Genomic DNA, 15,797 nt, shown 5'->3' with positions numbered 1-15,797 from the left:
ATTATAGAGATATATTATCTATCTATGGATAGGTAGAGATTTTAGATAGATATAGATTTTTTCATTTTTAATCACACACTATTATTTTAAATTTTTTAAAAAATCTTTAAAATAATAAATAAATATAAAATAAAAATAATAATAAAGATATTTGAACATTATAATTTAACTGGCCTAATTACTTTAACATTCTTCCAAAAGAACTTTTGTAATCGATCCTCTAATCTGGGCTAAATGAATCACGACTCAGTTTTAACTTTTGAAGCGTTTTCCTAACAGAACTTTGCTCAACGACATAAGCCGCAGCTGTTATCATTCTATAGCAGATGCTATCTGTGTATGGCTTGGAGGCAGTCTTAGCTATAGTGCACATAAGATTAATACATTTACAGTGTTGTGTCCCGGGAGTATCCATAAGTTACTACCCAGGAGTCAGAAAGAGAAAATATAATTGATCCATTTTCCACTGGATCTGAATATCGAAGCTCGTGGCTTCGATTTTCTAGGGCAGTTGCAACTTCGTAACTCTTAAGAGATGAGCTAACGATAATGGTGGCGGTCCGTTTGGTCCTTTGTGACATGAAGTATTCATATGTGATGATCTGCCTTTCTCATCCAGGGCCACTCCAGAGTAGAGATCACAATGAATCCCCATGCTGGGATGACGGGAAGCATCCCAGAGAAGCTTCTGCGGCATTTGGTGCTTGACCGTAAGCAAGCATGTCTGGTGCTCATTTGCTTTTTAAGATGCCACGGAGCCAAGATTTAAACTAATATTCTAATTACAAGCCTGGTTCCCGCCGTCTGCAGTCACTAATTTATAATTCAGAAAATGTATTCCAGCGTAATAAGGCAACGCTGTGGATTCTTCCAAGGTATAAATAGGTTAGCTTTTGTTTTCCATTTTTCACCCTTCTCTTCTCAGTCTATGCTCTTTTCCAGCAATTGTGTCTCTTTCCATGGCTTGGGATGAATCCCAAGTTCATATATCCAGCCCAGACTTTAGCCGTCTGCTCCATACTCATTCATTCAAATGCTTATTCCAAACTCAACACATAATGAGTGGATACGACCATCCTTCCCTTCAAATACTGTCCTTTGTCAGTGCTCCCGATTCAGTAAATGACACCACCATCCACTTACTTGCTCTTACCAGTACTGTGTGTCACCCTTGACCTTCCGGTCACGAGGTCTTGTCAAGTGTGAATCCTAAACATCCCTCAGTTAATCTCATCTCCTTAGTCACTCCCATATTTCCAGGTACCATCTTTCCTCATCGAGAATATTACAATAGACCCCTGACCGGTCTACCTGCTCTTGCCAGATTCCTTCTCTACATTCTGGGTAGAGCCATCTCTGACACACAGAATGGATGCTGTCTCTCCTCTACTTAAAATCCTTTGTTGCATCCCACTGTTCCCTGGGAGGAAGTGGAGTTCGGGATCGGAAGCCGGACTCGAACCACTCAGTAGCTATGGAACTTTGAACAGGTTCTTTAATCCCTCTGACCTATGTCCTCATCTGTAAAATGGGGGAAACAAAAGCATCTAGATTGTGGTGGGGATTAAATAAATTAAAATATATCAAGCGCTCCGAACAGTGACTGGCTCCAAAAAGTGAATGAATGGGAATGAGAGAGAGAGAGAGAGAGAGAGAGAGAGAGAGAACTTCTGGAAAAAGAAGATTGTTCACAACACCTGCTGTGATCAACTTCCTTCTTTTCTCTCTAGCTTCACCTGGCACTATTTCTCTTTATTCACAGCTATGCCGTCTTTTATTTAGTTCCTCAAAAATGTCAAGCTTTCTGGAGCCTGACGGCCTGCCACCAAGTATGCCTCTCCTTGAACTGCTCTTACCGCCAATCACCACCATTGCCCCAACTCCTTTGACGTGTCTATCTGTTCCTCAGTGAAACCTTCCAGCTCCTCACCATACACCCCATCCAACTAGGTTGGATCCCCAATCATACGCTCTGGCTCATGGAATTCATAAAGCTGCCAGGATCGGCAGCATTTTACTCTATCAATATAATAAAAGGTTGTCTTCCTGCTAAAAACCTAAAAATAACCTGGAATCTGTTATCCTCAAAAATGAGTGTACTACAAACCATGTCAAACTGTCAGGTGGTCTGGATGACACAGAATATATTCCTCTGTCTCGGCAATTTGTATGGGAACAGAAATTTCTAAGCTTGAGATTCAGAGAGATCCCACCTCCTACTGTCTACTAAAGAGCAGTTCAGTAGCATTGCCCCAAACCTAGACCAAAAGGGGACAAATTGATACTTGCATAATTGACTGGGTTTTGGGGGAGGAGTGGGAGGTCTTTCCCATTGAATATCCCAGCCCCTAATTTATTCTTTTTTTTTTTTTAAGATTTTATTTATTTATGAGAGAGAGACCACAAGCGGGTTGAGAGGCAGAGGGAGAAGCAGACTCCCCACTGAGTAGGGAGCAGGATGCGGGGCTCGATCTCGGGATTCTGGGATCATGACCCGAGCCGAAGGCAGGTGCTTCACCGACTGAGCCACCCAGGTGCCCCCTTAATTTATTCTTGATTCTGTTGTAAGTTCAGATCTTACAGCGTCTGCCTCTCCGCAGAGCTCGGACTACCTCTAGCCCTCGAGGCGTGTTAAACTAAATCCCGTCTGTCCACGAATGGCGTGCAACTAGATTTTGGTGGGAAACTGCATTACTAGACCGCGTATCATCTATTAACATTTCTTTCCAGGTCAATTAGTGGCTAAGTGAGGGAGTCTCAGGACTTAGGGACATGTTAGGCTTGATGGTTATTACCAGTGAAATTAATCCTGGAATTACCCGATGCTCCAAAAAAAAGCTGACTTTCATCATAATGGTTTCTCATGTTTGGTTTTGAAAACAGCTCCCCATTCCTAAAGAACTATGTTCTCGACTGGCCAATCTGGTTTGTGCCTTACTCGAGAGTGAGTGAATTGGACAATGAATAACAACATTAAATTAAAAAGCCTTTTTTGATGCTGGACATTTTTATAAGTTTTTATCACCTACAATTTCCTAGTCTCTCTGTATTGCTTTTTTTTTTTTTTAAACAAATAGGAACACTTCTATTAAATGACAGATTTCGTGTGTATATGACTGAGCCAGGGAGATGCGAATTGAATTTTCACTTTTTGGAATGGAATTAGAAGCATTGGCTGCTTGACATTATAAAATGAGCATATACCAGAGAATGTGAGGAACCTGGGCGCAGCTGGAGCTCTTAACATATTGTCATCTGACCCCTGTTATGAAGTCAGGTCATATAGCCTTTGGAACAGGACCTAGGCTTTGCTCCAAGACCAAAAGTCCTGATTCTCAGAGGTGGGCGGGCTTACATGAGTAAATGCCAGACTGTTTCTCTTCCCTGTCCAGGAAGGGAGGCTCCCCGGTTGCTGGTGAGCTTGTATGTGTTTTTCCAGCGGCAGCTCCTCAGCTCTGTGGCTGGGAACAGTGGAGTGAAGCAGGAAGAGGTCATGCGTATTTGCATTCGACCGTCTCTGGGCGCCTGCCTATAGACGACCCTGCTGGTCAAGCTCAATGACGTCAAGTCCCAGAGAACTCAAGTTTGGTGTATATACTTTGCTAGGTTGTGTAATATCTAAAGTCGATAACTTCATGGCTCAACTGAATGCATCCCCACTGGAATGTGAGCTCCATGAGAGAGGTACAATGTCTACTCGACACCGTATTTCTAGAGGCTGGAACGGTATTGAGCATGGAGCAGGAAGTCAATAAATCTTTATCAGATAAGTGTTCACGGGTTCAGTCAACAAAGAATATATGTTACAACTTACAGTATAGATTTCGTTTTAGTGGAATTATTTACTAAGAGAGGCTGTAATCATTCAGTACCATGAAACTGGCAGCCGGAGAGATATGCTGGTCAATCTCTCTTAGAAAAAGAACTTTCTGTTTGCATCTAAGGGCTACAGTTCTAAGCACCTTCAGAATCTGCCAGAACTTTTAAGCAAAGCCATGCTCTTCCCATGGAGTCCCCAGACAGTGAAACGACAGGTTTGGCCATTTCTGTCCCGCAGAAGACGCTCTCTAGCAGTCTTTGTGTAGCGCCCCCCTGCCGGCCGGCTGGAAACTTCATCAGATCTGCAGCGTGGTCTAAAGCGCTTGCTGCCCCAGATCCTTCTTCCACTCCCCTTTCCTCTCATAGGCTTCCGATCTTCACGCAGTCTGAAACCTTCACTGTGCAACCCGGCTTTTTCCCCATTTTTATCCTTCACAATTGACATCCCCTAATAAACCTCTTGTAAGGACGCCTGGGTGGCTCAGTCATTAGGCATCTGCCTTCAGCTCAGGTCACGATCCAAGAGTCCTGGGATCCAGTCCCGCATTGAGCTCCTTGCTCAGCGGGGAGCCTGCTTCTCCTTCTGGAAAGAGGAGCCCAGGCAGAGTCTAGCCATCTCCCAGAGGTGAGGAGGCAGAGTGGGACGCTGGGTAGAGCTTGCAGGGCAAGAGTCCCAGACAGGAATGAGCTACACAGACAGAGAACTCTAGAAATGTGCAGAGCCTCCCTTGAGTATTCCGCTAAGCCCTCATCAGCACATGCACATAAGGAAACAGCCCAAGTTCAGGGACATAACAAACCACCTAAAAACAGAAGAAGGAAGAATGCTTGCAGCTTAAAGAGGAACGGACATAATTCCTGTTCCCATCAGCCAGAGTGAAAAATCTCCTAACAGGTAGTTCATCAGGTAGAACGATAACAAAGGTTTCATCTCGGTAGTGGGCTAAGGATTTCCCTCAGCTGAAATCTGCTCTCATCCCACCTAACACAGTTTTAAAGCAAGCCCTGAAATGATCACACTGTTTCCAAGCAACTCACCTGCATCACAGAACAAAGCTCAAAAATATTTCTTAGATGGGTCGCCTGAGTGGCTCAGTTGTTAAGCGTCTGCCTTCGGCTCAGGGTGTGATCCTGGAGTTCTGGGATCGAGCCCCACGACGGGCTCTTCCACTGGGAGCCTGCTTCTTTCTCTCCCACTCCCCCTGCCTGTGTTCCCTCTCTCGCTGGCTGTCTCTCTGTCAAATAAATAAATAAAATCTTTTAAAAAAAATATTTCTTAGAATACAGCAAGTCCCAAACACCTAACAAGGTAAAATTCACAATGTGTGGTATCTACTTAAAAATTAGTAGATTCTCTGCATGCGAAGAAGCAGAAAAAAACAGACGTTATCATTAGGAGAGGGGGGAAAGCACAAATAAAACCAATTCAGAAATTACAGAGATGTAGCATTCATAAATAAGGATAATTCAACATTGCTATAATGTATTCCATGGGTTCCTGAAGCTAGGAGAAAAGACTGAACAAGCTACAAATTGGTTACAAGGGGGGGGGGAAAGGATAAACCATGCAAACACTCATGAAAAGACAGCAAGCGTGTGTCTATCTTACATGAGACAAATAGATTTTTAAGAAAAAAAAAGACAAAACACACACGCAAAGGAAAAAAGAGGGTCATTTCATTAAGAGGGCATAATAATCGTAAAGATTCATGGACCTAATAACAGAACTGCAAAATACATAAAGGAAACAGGCAAAACTGCAAAAAGAAGTAGATAGGCCATAATAGGGATAGATATTTCAACACCCATTTTGTAATAACTGATTCAACAAATAGACAGAAAATCAGTAAAGACACAGAAAACTTGAACACTAGTAACCAGCCAGACCTGACATTTGCAGAAGGTAATAATACCCAATGACAGCAAAACCCATGTTCTTTTCAAGGGCACACAGAACATTAACAGACAGACCATATTCTGGGCAATGAAACAATTCTCAATAAAGTTTGAAGGATTCAAATCACACACAGTATGTTTTCTGACAATATTGGAATTAAGTTAGAAATCAACGACAGAAAGACATTTGGGAAATCTCCAAATAACTGGGAACTAAATAACACATTTCTAAACCGACGACTTAAAGGAAACATCAAAAGGGAAATTAGAAGTGACTCTGAACCAGATGAAAATGAAAACACAACAATTCAAAAAAAATTGATGGCACAAAAGCAGGACTTCAATGGAAATTTATAGCACTAAACACCTATATTAGAAAAAACAAAAGTTTCAAATCGCTTGCCACTGCTTTCGTCCATTAGAAATTAGAAAAAGAAAAGCAAGGCAAACACAAAATGAGCAGAATAAAAGAAAATATGATTAGAATGGAAATAAACGAAATAGAAAAATAGACAACAATAGAGAAAATCAATGAAATACAAACCATGCATTTGAGAATGAAAAAAATTAATCGACTCAAAGAAGAAAGAAGGAAGGAAGGAAAGAAGGAAGGAAGGGAGGCAGGAAAAGAAAAAAGAATAATCCATCCCTCACAACATATACAAAAATTAAGTCAAAATGAATCATAGACCTAAGGTAAAAACCCTAAAACTGTAAGTCATAAAAGAACACGTAGGAGAAACTTGGGTTAAAGATCCATTTAAAAATTGATAAATCAAGGGTGCCTGGGTGGCTCAGTCGGTTAAGCATTTGCCTTTGGCTCAGGTCATGATCCCAGGGTCCTGGGATCGAGTCCTGCATCGGGCTCCCTGCTCAGCAGGGAGCCTGCTTCTCCCTCTCCCTCTGCTGTTCCCTCTGCTTGTGCTCTCTACCAAATAAATAAACAAAATATTTCTTAAAAATTGATTTAAAAAATTAAAATTGATAAATGGAACTTAATCAAAATTAGTAACTTTTGTGTTTTGAACGATACTGTTCAGAGGAAGATAAAAAAAAGTCACAGACTTGAAAAAATATTTGCAAATCATATGTCTGATAAGGGAATTATAATCAAATATATAACGAACTCTCAAAACTCAATAATAAATAAGAAGCAACAATTAATAGGAAATAAAAGACAAAAACAAATCCAATAAAAATTAGGCCAAAGATTTGAAGAGACACCTTCAAAGAAGACATGTACCAAGGAAAAGCATGAAAAGATTCTTAGCATCACTAGTCTTAAGGAAATGCAAATTAAAACCACAATGAGATACCAAACCAGACCTATTAGACTCTTACAATGTCTACCATTTAAGATTGGCCATATCAAGTAATAGGATGTGGAGGAACTGAACCCTTGTACACTCAGTGGGAAGGTAAAACTTTAGAAAACCATTTTACGGTTTCTTAAAAGATTAAACGTAAGCGGACCACATGGCCCAGCCATTCCACGCCTAGGCATTTCCTTAAGAGAAGTGAAAGCAGATGTTCACACAAAGATTTACAAAGACTTATGCCAGCCCTATCTGTAATACCCCAAACTGAAAACAACCTAGCGATTATCAACAAGTGAATGGTTAAAGAAATGGTGATATACTTTTATAGTGCAATGCCACTCAGCAATAAAAATAACTCAGCAACATCTAAAGTGAGAGAAAGCAGATCAGTGATTGCCCAGAGTCAGGGATTGGGAGCAGGAAGAAGAAAGAGGCAGGAAGGAGGGATTGCAAAGGCAGAGGAAACTTTGGGTATGATGGAAATATTTTTTTTTTAAAGATTTTATTTATTTGACAGAGATAGCCAGTGAGAGAAGGAACACAAGCAGGGGGAGTGGAAGAGGAAGAAGCAGGCTCACAGCAGAGGAGCCTGATGTGGGGCTCGATCCCACAATGCCGGGATCACGCCCTGAGCCAAAGGCAGACGCTTAACCGCTGTGCCACTCAGGCGCCCCATGATGGAAATATTTATTATCTTAATTGAGATGATGGTTTCACAGGTGTGTACATATGTCACACTTTAACAAGATGAGTAATTCAAACACGTGCAGTTGTAAATTATATGTCGATTACACCGGAAATCTGTTTTTTTAAACAGTGTACCATCGCTATATATATATATATTTTTTTAAGATTTTGTTTATTTATTTGTCAGAGAGAGAGAGAGCACAAGCAGGGAGAGCAGCAGGCAGAGGAAAAAGCAGGCTCTGAGCCTGACACGGGGCTCGATCCCAGTACCCTGAGATCATGACCTAAGCGTAAGGCAGATGCTTAACCAACTGAGCCACCCAGGCATCCCTCATCCTGATCTTTGATTAACCACTTCCATCACAAAATGGCATTGTGCTTTTTCAAACGTAGCCTAACACCATGTTTATCACTCTCTAATTAAAAATTGGTCTAGCGTTACATCAATGAGATTAGATTATTAGTATTAGATTCTGCGCTGCGTGAAAGTAAAGGCAAATTAATACTGGCTTAAAAACGTGACTTTATTCTTTCATTTTAAATGTCCACAGATGGATAGCCCAGGGCTGTAGAGCAGTTCCACAAACTGTGAGGGACCCAGAATTCCTTGACTTTTTGGCCCATCACGTGTTAAGAAACTCTTTAAGATCCAGCCATTATACAGTCGTTCCAGAGGCAAAAACGAGAGACAAAGAAGAGCCCGCTTCTCCCCTTAAGGACACTTCCCAGAAGTCACACATGATACCTTTACCTACGTCTCACTGGCCCAAACTGAGTCACATGGCCACACCTACCTGCAAGGGATGCTGGGAAATGTAGTCTTTGAATGGCTATAATATGGCCAATTTAAAATTTAATGTGCATTAGCAATAAGGAGAGGAAAACTCGATTAAGCGGCAACTAGTAGGCTCAGATTTCCACAGAAAATCTATAACTGAAAAAAGAGATTGTGAAATCTCACTCCTGAATAGGCGTTTTCAATCCTGAAGACATAGCCAATTTTCATTGTGCCTCTGACACATTCCCTCTTCCTCTGCAATATTTACAAGCAACAATGAAATAAAGGAAATTAGCTTCGGTCCTCGAGGTGACGTGGGTGTCAGGAAAGTGGTGCACGCATGCCAGCCTACACCCACCCGTGAGCGGTCACAACGGGATGGCGCACGCCTGAAAGCAGCCCAAGCCGTACAGATCCACCACCACCGGGCGGACGCCTCCCGGTACAAGGGGCTCCAGCACAGACTCGGACCAAACACGGGCTGAACAATAAGCTGCTTGTGCAGGGGGCGACTCCAAGGCAGCCGGGCTTACAAATAACATCACGAGCACGGCCAGTAGTCTGGAAGACTGTGCATACGCCCAAGCTTGCCCTCCCAAGAGCCACCGTGGGAGGCAAGGTGGGCAAAACTAACATACAACGACACAACTCCCTGATTTGCAACAAACCACACATACCACTAAAGGCTAAAAACCCAAACGGCCACAGAAGGGGCTTTAAACATGACTTTGGCCAAGAGTGGCTTCAGCTGAACCCTGCAGAGCCGAGTGAAATACAAAAATGGGGAGGAAACTCTGAGCAAGGCCATCAAAGGCTGTGCCCTATGGGGGAAAGAGACTTCAGCTGAGTCATAAACAAGTAAAATGGCCAAGAAAACACCACCACAACACTGGGAGCAGGGGAGATCGGCAGCCAGGGCCAGCACGGTGTCATCTAAAATGTCCCTTTTAGAACGATCACTAACAGTTGGTGAGGGGATGGGGGATAGGCTGGAAGTAATGCAAGACTGGGGGCAAGGAGATCCACTTTTAATTTCTTTTTTTTTTTTTTTTTAAGATTTTATTTATTTATTCGACAGAGATAGAGACAGCCAGCGAGAGAGGGAACACAAGCAGGGGGAGTGGGAGAGGAAGAAGCAGGCTCATAGCGGAGGAGCCTGACGTGGGGCTCGATCCCACAACGCCGGGATCACGCCCTGAGCCGAAGGCAGACGCTTAACCGCTGTGCCACCCAGGCGCCCCCCACTTTTAATTTCTGATTAAGAAACGTTGATGACCTGAATAAAGGCAACGGCAGTGGGTGGAGGAAATGGAATTATAAAGACTTAAAAGAAAGAGTACTGACCAACTGGTTAATTAGTGGGGATGGGGGGTTCAACTCAGAGAGAAGGTGCTACTGGGAATAAATCCCAGAAACGTGACAAGTGGATGCACTTGTCTGCTATAATGGCTTTTTGGCAGATGGGAGAAATTTACGGCATTTGGGACATGCTCAGTCCGATATACTTCTGAGAACTCCCGATGAAAATGTACAGATAGAAGATGTAGCCAAGAGTCTAAAAATCATGGGCTTAAAGCTGTATGTTTGGGAGTTATCAGGATATAGAGGTTGAGCGAAGGTATCCAGGAAGCAGAGATAGAACTGATCTCCCCAAATGACATTGCTATGACCTAAGAGAGGCGTGGGATGGATGCTGGGGGACAATCGCAATGTCTTCTAAGTAGAAGGATTGTCCGTCTACCTGTCAAATCTTACCCATCTTTCAATCCTTCAGATGCCACCTCTGTTCTCGTTCACAAAAAAAGGTGCAATGTTTCCCACTTCTGTTCCATAGTCTCTATGTTGCTCGCATTTTTAGAACCTATTTTATCCTCTATTCTCTAAGATTCTTTAGGGCAAGAACTATGTCCTATTTATCTCAGAATTTTCCAGTTCCCCAGGGCAATCTAGCTCTAGTGAGGCTCAAGTGTTTTCTGATGGGAGCCTGGTTGGCTCAGTCAGTACAGCATGCAACGCTTGATCTCGGGGTTGTGAGTTCGAATCCCACATCGGGTAGAGAGATTACATTTTAAAAATCTTTATAAATAAATAAACAAACAATGTTTACTGAACTAAATACAAGTAAAATACTGCAGAAAACTGAGATATGCAGCCTCTTTTTCTTTCTGTCAATTCTTGGCAGGTACAACTCCGCCCCAGCTTACATATAGGAATACCAGAAGTACAAAAATAATAAAGTAGGTCTTTGAGCAGTAATTCTCAACATTTCAAATATTTTAACAAGCTATTCCTTCTCCTTGGCTTTGTGACTCCTTAAGGTAGCAACAAGATTTTTAATTTTGGTCACTTTATTAGGGATACTCATGCCCCCCTCACTTTAAGAACTGAACTCATGGAAAGAGGGCCCAAAATGTAAATAAGCCACCTACCCTTTCCCTTCGGAATGACTAAAGGCTGTTTCCTTCCTGCCTTCAAGAAAGGGGAAAGGGAAGTTGGTTTGGGGTTACCAATAATCTCAGCTCCCATTTCAGTGGACCATGAAGTACTACTCTAACAGAAAAGACAAGACAAATGCTTTTGAAGAGAAGCATGAAGAAGGTTTGAAGGGAGAGGAGTTGTCTTGGCAAATGGAAGGGAGGATTCTGGGAAGACTAAGTAAAAAGCACCCAAGCGAAGGTTTTGTCAGGTCTTGTATTTATACCAGCCCTTCCTGGACTGGATTAGCGTGGGGCACTCCCTAGGAAGTCCTGGTAAGCACCAAAGGCCAAGCTGAATGCAGTCCCGGACCTGCAAGCACCGAGCCTTCACACCGAGAACGTTCTTACAGCTGCCCACAGGCCTCAGGACAATGGCGTCCGCTCCCTATGTCTGTCACCTGCAACAGTGCCTCAGCAGCGTACCCCTCAGAGGAAGCAATGTCTCAGCCACCTACAAGCCCCGGGTCTGTTGTTTAATATAATGTAATTTAATTTAAATCTATGAAGTACCTCGGACACACCCCTAAAATGCCCCCAAACAGCTATAAGCCCAAAGAGAACATCAAAGAAGAGCCCTGTGCAGTCTCAAGCAGGCTCAAGACTCAGAATGGGAGCTGAGGTTACTGATACCCACAAATGCTCTTTTTCAAACACAAAATCGAACACTATTGATGTAGCTTGGGAATACAGGTGAGGTTCACTGGGGTGGAGTCCGGAGCCCAGGACTACGAAAGAATTCTTGAGACGACTTTGGTGCAGAATGGTGGTTTATTACAGCACGGGGACAGGACCCGTGGGCAGAAAGAGCTGCTGCCCCAGGGTTGTGAGGGGTGGCTGATTATATACCATGGGGTTGGGGGAGGTAAGGAAAACAGGAGGTTTCGAGAAAGAACTTCCATATGTTAAAGAAGACTCACAGGATCCTGGAAGCCTTGCCCTTGTCAGGTTAGGGCTGGTTACCCCTCCAGTCAGGCACTCACATGAAGCTAGCTGGGAACTTCCGGGAGGAACTCTACACTCTTCCCACTTCAAGTACCTGTGGGTGGGCTGCAGGTTATAAGGACATTTAATTGTATTTACATTCCCTTCTGCCTCAGCTTCCCTCAATTTTATGGAGGGGAGGGTGATGTTTGGGCTTCGGGAAACGGAGCTATGGGTCTCTGGAAGTTAGGCTATTGATAAGAAAGCTTCTTCCTGGTAAATTCACTAGGACATTTGCAAACTGGGGGAGACTCTGGTCTTGCAGGATTGTGATCTCTACAAGATAACTATTTGTTTTTCCTTTAGGGCAGCCAGGGGTGCCTGAGGAAGGTCACATAGATCCCATGGGGGGGGGGGGTGTCAGCTCCTGCTTTGTCCTCAGCTTGCCTTCCCTCATTACTATCACATTTGTTTAGAGAACTTGAAAAATGAGCTACATCCCCGAAAAAAAAAGAGACCCCCCCCTGAGGGCCTGTAAAACCAGAGATTATAGGCTTTTTTACATCACCCCCGAGACAGAGAGTAACAGACCTTCCTGGAAATACAAGGCCATGCTTTCGAATCAAAAGACACTAGCTATGTCAACGTAAGCTTCCAGAATTCTCTGCTTCCCAGGTCCGCATGGCAGGAGCCTGGAAGTCACTGCTTCATCTCCACAACAAATAAAAAGCTGAACAACCCAAAAACGTCAGCAACTCTTCTTAGATCTGTAAGAGAATTGTCATGGGGCGACAACAGCCCCAGGATTGGACAGAGAGGCAGAGAGGCAAAGGCCAAAAACACCAACATCCCCCAGCAGAAGTCCCCTGGGGGCAGGAAAACCTGAACTGTGAGCAAGTAATTGCTAGAAGCTCCGTGTGGACAAGTCTGAGAGTTAAAAACTCCAGGTGACCCAGTCAGAGGGAGGCCCCCCAAACTTATGTGAGTTTTAGCCTCATGGTGAGCACTGAGGTCCCCTCATGCCTCCAACACAAGGTGAGAAAAGGGGCCCGGTGTTGAAATACCCCTGAGCATCGTGTCAGGAGAAAGTGGCCCAGCCTGACCTGCTGGGGTATCATCAGAGCCTCAGTGACCTGAGGAAGGGGAAATACACAATCCCAGCCCCCTTTATCCATCCTGGGCCACCTCAGCGGGGAGCAGAAACCAAAGAAAGGCAGGGCAAGTCTGTAGCCCACAGATAAAGGCTCAGGGTAAAGAAGGAGGCCTCACTGCTAGGACCACAGCCGTCTCCCCTCGCCCACATCTCGCCAGGCATTACTAAAGCCGGGTGACAGCAGTTCCCTTGATTCAGCTGGTGACATCTGGCTCTCACGAAAACACTACAAGGCAGACCAGAAGGCAAACAAACAAAAAAAAAACCAACAACAAAAAAAAAAAACCCAGTTTGAAAAGACAGAGCAGGTGTCAGATCCAGACATAACAGGGAACATGTTGGAATTATCAGGCCAGGAATTTAAAACAACCATGATTACTATGCAGAGGCTCAAATGGACAAAAGACAGCACGTGAGTACACCTTCCAGAATATTCCAGAAAGCTTGAAACTGTTTGCCTTCCCTTGAGATCTAACTCTTGATCTTCACCCAAAAACAGAATGGTACTGGCTGCCAGACTAAACTCAAGGACAGGGAATCCCAGACCCTCAGGGCAGGGCTGGGCTTCCAAAAGTTGACCTTTCACCTCCCAAGGCTGCTCAGGGAATTAGTGACAGCACTTATTAGGAAAGCCGACCCAGGTCTCCTGACCGCCGCTCCCCCCCAACCTCCCGCCAGCATCAACTCCTCCCTCCCCACTCCATTTCCTGTTTTGACCCTTACCTACCCCTCCAGCCTACACTCCACTGCCAACTCCAGAGGCCCTTCAGATAAAAGCTTGGGAACTCACTGCTTTGAAGGGTAAATGAGGGCTTAAGGCCCACAGGGCTCCCCGGGGGCGTCCGCATCATAAAAGAGGAGCTTTCAGGCAATAACCCACCTTTGAAGGTGGATTTGAGAATTTTGATTCCTGGTTAAGGGATTTTGGGGGGGGGGGGGCTGGGTCTCTCGAAAGCCCCCAAATTTGACAGAGGCAGCTTAGTATTTACTCTAAAGCTGGGACCCAACGGCCCGTTTCTTTCTCAGGGATGAGAGATTTTCACTAATGTGTGCTCTTTGATGTTTCTCCAACGCAGAGTCCAGAAGAGGCTAAGGCTTCTACCCCGAGAGAAAAACTAGCTCCCGGCTCCGCTGGGGGTCCAACTGGGGACCCTGAAACGGATGAAACTGACTCTTGTTTACAATTATTTTAAAAAGGGTCTCCTTCTTTTATTTTAACGAGTCCCCAAATGGAATCTTTCACCAGATTTCCTCAAAGTAGAAAAACTAACAAATCCTGGATTTGTTTTCCTTTCCCTAATCTTCTTTCTGCCATGCCAGGGCTACGGAGCAAGAAAACGACCCCCCAAAATGTTTCCTCTGCATGGATGGCACAGGACAGCCAGGCAGCGCCTCCTGTAACCTTCAGGAAAACCCCAGGAGTTAAGACGCTATTTTGATCCCCAAGCGACTGGTCTGAGGCTTTGCAGCCAGGGAGGGGCAGAGCTGGAAACTTCGGTGCACAGCCTCTCCACTCCCTCCACTCCTCCTCCCTACCCGAGCAAGCCCAAAGCCTTCTGCTACCACACGGGAAAAGAGGATCTGATTAAGCATGAATAAAGGAACACTGCTGTTTTATAGATTTCGACGTCTTTACAATAGCAATATAATTGAAGAGATACAGATGGAGTGTCAACAGCATAGAAGCGGAAGGAGAGTCTCTGTCTTGAGAGACTAGTGAGCACGTGATATATTCTCTGAGCCCCTATTGGCTCATCCCTACAATGATGAGTGTAGCCAGTATCTTCATTTGTGCCCAGAGTAATGGCACATGCATGGTTCTCCATAAACCGTTAAGACCCCGGCCAAACGCCAGGAGCAATTCTTTTTACCCGTATGTACGACTGAGCGGCAAAACACAGATCGTGCGATTGCAGCGACTGAGTTAAAAGCTCTTTACAGTTAGAAAAATTAAACGCGCCCCTACTTGTGTTTAAAACCGGCTTTGTGCGATATAAAGAGGAACGATCAAATTCAAGCGGATCGTTTCCCTTTTTAATTTTTCTTTGCTTGGAACTTTCTTTTAGTCATCTCTTCATCCCATGCCAGCACCTCCAATGGCACTTTTTCCTGGTTTTTGAAAAAGAGATGCCCCACCACCACCACCTTGTCATTTCGCCCTGGTGCAAAATGCAAAGGGTCCCGTCAAAGGTGTGGCGAGGCCTGGGCTCAAGACGGGTTCTCCACTAAAACTCGAGAACATTCTCCAAGGCAGGTTATATATAATTAAACTGATTACGCCCCCCCCCCCAGCAGCATATTGGCCCATGTTCCCACCCTCCTCCCCCATGAGACACATCTATGTACTCTTGACATCACTGATTATCAATACAGGATCATTCAGGGGCCCCTGGGTGGTTCAGTCGGTTAGGCGTCTGCCTTCCGCTCAGGGCTTGATCCCAGGGTCCTGGGATTGAGCCCCGCATGGGGCTCCCTGCTCTGCTGGGAGCCTGCTTCTTCCTCTCCCACTCCCCCTGCCTGTGTTCCCTCTCTGGCTGGCTGTCTCTCCCTCTGTCAAATAAATAAATAAAATCTTAAAAAATATGGGATCATTCATTGTATGGCTTACTTGAGGCATTCAAGATTAAAGAACATATATCTAACAAAGATTCTTCTGAGAAGACCCTACCCCTTTTCCTCACTTAGCTTCTCCCACGTGGCTCTGGATATTTTCACTAACGTCTCGCAAACCTCCCACGTGAAACGCC

The 15,797-nt window shown here is 44.4% G+C and overlaps 1 pseudogene; it reads right to left on the bottom strand.

Moving 5' to 3' along the window:
• Nucleotides 1-220: 220 nt before the first annotated feature.
• LOC113261950 (protein SPO16 homolog) lies at nt 221-4,863 on the bottom strand (annotated as a pseudogene).
• Between the last annotated feature and the right edge of the window lie 10,934 nt (nt 4,864-15,797).

This window comes from Ursus arctos, unplaced genomic scaffold (genome assembly GCF_023065955.2).
Source record: "Ursus arctos isolate Adak ecotype North America unplaced genomic scaffold, UrsArc2.0 scaffold_5, whole genome shotgun sequence".
NCBI lineage: Eukaryota > Metazoa > Chordata > Mammalia > Carnivora > Ursidae > Ursus > Ursus arctos.
The sequence above is the reverse complement of the archived record's forward strand: the minus strand, read 5'-3'. Positions and strand labels throughout refer to the sequence as shown.